The sequence below is a fragment of the Crocuta crocuta genome, unplaced genomic scaffold (genome assembly GCF_008692635.1).
Source record: "Crocuta crocuta isolate KB4526 unplaced genomic scaffold, BGI_CrCroc_1.0 scaffold318, whole genome shotgun sequence".
NCBI classification, from domain to species: domain Eukaryota; kingdom Metazoa; phylum Chordata; class Mammalia; order Carnivora; family Hyaenidae; genus Crocuta; species Crocuta crocuta.
Window position 1 is genome coordinate 823,516 of NW_027531425.1, and position 4,499 is coordinate 828,014.

The following is a 4,499-nucleotide window of genomic DNA, read 5'->3' on the forward strand; positions in this document are numbered from 1 at the left end:
GGTGGGGGGTGTGGGGTGAGGAGGGGGACTTGTTTCCTGAATGAATTCTTTGGGAACAGTGAGCGTCACTGTTACTGGTAATAAGAAAGGCGTGTCTTGTCTAAAAGTCAAAAGGAGGGGCGCCTGAGTGGCTCAGTCGGTTAAGCATCCAACTTCAGCTCAGGTCATGATCTCACGATTTGTGGGTTCGAGCCCCGCGTCAGGCTCTGTGCTGACAGCTAGCTCAGAGCCTGGAGCCTGTTTCAGATTCTGTATCTCCCTCTCTCTCTGACCCTCCCCTGCTCACGCTGTCTCTCTCTCTCTCTCTCCCCCTCTCCCTCTGTCTCTCTCTCAGAAATAAATAAAACATTTAAAAAATTATTTTAAATAAAATAAAAGACAAAAAGAGTACTTAATACGTAAGTATGTAATGAAGAGGCAGATTCCCTAACTTGATTAAGTTAAGTTGTGGAGGGCAGAATTTCTTCAACAATAATATATATGGAAGAAGATAATATTTATACTCAGAAGACAGATGTTTGCATTCAAATACCCATATGAACTACAGTAACCTGCAATTTAGAATTAAATATTACTTTGATATATCGTCTAAGATCCCTCTTTAGAATTGGGCTGATATGGTAGCTATTAGGGCTTTTATTCTTTTCATCATTTCCCATTGTTTACATTCTTGCCTTGTCATCTAAATATTGCAGTTAACATCAAACTCAGCTTGGCTCTGAAATTAAACGTTTCTACACACTGTTACCACCCAGGAACTACATAACTATTTCTCGCAGAGTTGTTTGTCCAGGTGAGAGTTGACTTCTGAAGGACCAGCCCCTTTTCCTTAAACAATCCCTAGGTGCTTCATGAGCAACATACCCCGGTTTCTGTTTCCATACGATGCTGAAGAAGTATATTCAGTACGATTCTGGTGTAAAGAACTTAAGAAACCACCAGATGGACAAACCTCAGAGGCATAAATGCACTTGGACTCTCTTGACTCTGGTCCATGAACGTTACTGTGCAGTAATTTAACACTAGTTGTACGGCGCTTTGCAATTTATGCAGTTTCTGTTTACATAATACTTCATTCAGTTTTCCTAACAACTGAGATTGGCCCGATGTGTGTTGGACCTCCAGTTTCTTAGAGCATAAACCGCTCAGGTGTGATTTCACGTGGCTGGTATTGTGCTAGAAGCCTTTGAAATCAGGTCATTAGTTCTGTGGGCTTGGAGTTGGCACTGCTGTTGTCTCTAAACCCAGCTCCCATTATCTTGAATCAATGGATCCCTTGAGCCTTCTTCCCGATAATAACCTTTTGAGCATTTTGCTGGCCTTCAGCATCTCAGCTAACAGTGCCACTTGAACCAGTCCAGTGACTAACATCAAAGATTTAATAGGAAAAATGTCAGTAAGATACGAAAATGTCTTGTTAAATGCTTCAATGTACTTAAAAATCCTCATGGCCCCTAGATATGAAGCTTCAAATTACTTAAAAGCTTTCATTTTCAGGGCGCCTGGGTGGCTCAGTCGGTTAAGCGTCTGACTTCATTCAGCTCAGGTCATGATCNAATAGCAACATAGCAAAGCTCTTATATAAGACGCTGTCATTTTGAGCTGAGGACTCAGCTGACATTCAGTTTAGATCTCGGAACATGATCTGCGGCTTCAGTAGCCTAACTTCATATCTAATGCATGCAGCATCTCAGTTACAAGCTCCAAGCCCCACCTGTTCGCTGCTTCTCCTGCCTCTGACCTGAATCTAACCACTATCTCTCTTTTCTCTTCTCTTGTTTTTGTGAATGAGTGGTTTCCATGGGGTCAGTGTTTCTGGGGTAGAAATATTGTTTATACATGAACCAGATATCCCTAGAAGTGGTTAGGAAACCCTCTGTCCCACAGACAGCCCCACAGCTGGCTCATGTTCAAGACAAACAGCGTTTCCTGGTAAACCTGGAACAATGCAGAGCTTAGATTCCGAGGCCTCACTGTGGCTGTGAACACAGGTATGCAGGGCATACACAGCACCTTGTTAAAGAGAGCGGTTATTGTCCTAGACCTTGCACAATGGGCCAGTCTTGGGCCATGAGCAGAGCAGGTCGTTCCTCCGCTCTGTCTTTCCTTCGTTCTCTCCCCACACCCTCGAGTGAAGCAACCAGACCCAGTATTTGGTCCAAAGGCCACTTGCTCTTCTCTAAACACCACACCATTGAGGAGTCGCTGGGAAGCAGGTGCCCCGCTCTGGGAGACTCGAGTTTACATGGGGACACACTAATCATGCCAGACAATCGAGGGGCGCCTGGCTGGCTTGGTCAGTAGAGCATGAAACTCTTGATCTCGGGGTCGTGAGTTCAAGCCCCCCATTGGGCGTAGAGATTACTTCTTAAAAAGTTAAAAAGGGGCACGCGGGTGGCTTGGTCAGTTAAGCGTCTGACTTCGATTCATGTCTGATCTCATGGTTCGTGGGTTTGAGCCCCACGTCAGGCTCAACACTGACAGTGTGAAGGCTCCCCCCTCCTCTCCGCCCCTCCCCAATTTACACACATGCTCGTGAGCTTTCTCTATCTCAAAATAAATAAACAAAATTTGGGGGGGGGGAAGGACACCTGGGCAGCTCAGTCAGGTAAGTGTCCGACTTCGGCTCATGGTTTGTGAGTTCAAGCCCCACATCAGCCTCTGCGCTGACAGCCTAGAGCCTGGAGTCTGCCTCGTATTCTGTGTCTCCCTCTCTCTCTCTCTGTCCCTCCCCTGCTTGTTCTCTCTCTCTCCCTCTCTTTCTCTCTCTCAAAAGTAAATAAACATTAATAAAAATTTTTTAATTTTTAAATTTTAAAAATTAAAAAATTTTAAATAATGCCAGACAGTAGAAATGGGAGTTCCCAGAATACCTGTTGTTCTAGAGAACCCCTCTGAATTGACCACATGTATTAACAACGAACATTATGGTGACTCTATTACCAAAAATTGGGACCTGTGGTAGAGTGAGGACTTTTGCCCTACTCCCTGAGAGGAAAACCAGTCAAAGATAAAGTTTGGACATTTCTGGGATATTTTTATGGTTTCAGGAACCAAAGCATGAACTAGGTGAAATGGGATTCTTTGAGAAATGTATATGTCAAGTGTAAAAATTACAACAGATGTTCAGTAGCAGAGGTGAGAACACTCTAGAATGAACTGTCCTTCGCTTTACTGAAACCCCAGTCATCTTTCCTCACCTTATGACCTGCTTCAGGTGCTTGGTAGCTGATTGTGGATGAAGGGGTTTACTGGGTGATCTCAAGCGAGTCGCCTACCTCACGCAACCCCATCTCTCCCTACCTCATGCCCGATATATAAGACAGATAATAAGGGCCTGATTCTCCTCTGCTTCAAAGGACACTAGAGAGGAAGTGGGGCTGTGTGCACTTGACGCCTGGGAGAGAGGCTCTCTGTGTGCCCCAGAAGCTGTTGACACTCTAGCCAAACTGGCCTCAAACAAAAGCAGCAATGTACCTCTAGGCAAGGTATGTGGCGGTGAAAACCTCATTCCTGCAGGACCGAAATCCTTTTAGCTTTGTCTGTGAAGCTTTACAAATGAGTTATTTATTAGTAAGAACACTCTTGCAAAAGGGTAAACTTTAACCAACCCACAAAACAGAGCAGCTTTAGAATGGAAGAAAGTGTCACAGCATCTCCCAAGGGACCTGCACTAATAAAAGGGCTTTTTTTAGTAATCTAAGTACACAGCACTGATTGCAGTTTGAAGGTTTCTTCAGCTTCTTGTAGGAAAAAAACTTTCTTCCAGTGGTTACAAACTCTTTTCCTGATTGTGGGAGGTACATGTCAACGAGGGCCGCACTCGTTTGGAGTAGAAAACGGATTAGAAGTACTTGCATTGTGTATTTTGAGGATATGAAATCACCATAGTTTTGTGTCTTTGGTCTTCCAAGATTACTACCAGAGGAAGCCACCAAATATCCATTGGAACCATTATCGGGGACAGAACCCAGGGGTCTCGACTGAATTGTGTTACTCATGCAGTGTGACATCCTGGGTTCTCATGATCCCTGAGCCTCACGTCTCTGCTTTATTTTGGACGGCCCATATCAGGAAAGCCTTTTATAGATGAAGAGCATCCTGGGGACTGAACCCCGGGGTGAAAAGCTCCGAGATGGATGCCTCCTTCCTCCCCCGCAAATTCTCTCCAGCCTTGGGGAAGAAAGACCCAGTTAGGACAGATAGTGAGGAGGCCTTTTATAAAAAAAGTTTGGTTTATGTTCAGTTCAGTAACGGTCAGACATTCTGGTCAGGAGCCTGTCATCTTGAAACAATCTCTTCCATCAGATTTTAAAGAACATCCATGTGGTTCTTGCATAGATAAGATAAGTCCCAGAAGTAGAAAGTTCCTCCTGTCGTGTTATCTTGCTCCAGGAGCTAGAACTGGTCATTTTGGCTTTAGTAAAAATTTCGCTTTTCTCAATCCAATTACCATCACTGAATTCTGTTAAAGTACATGACACATGCTTCCTCCTCAT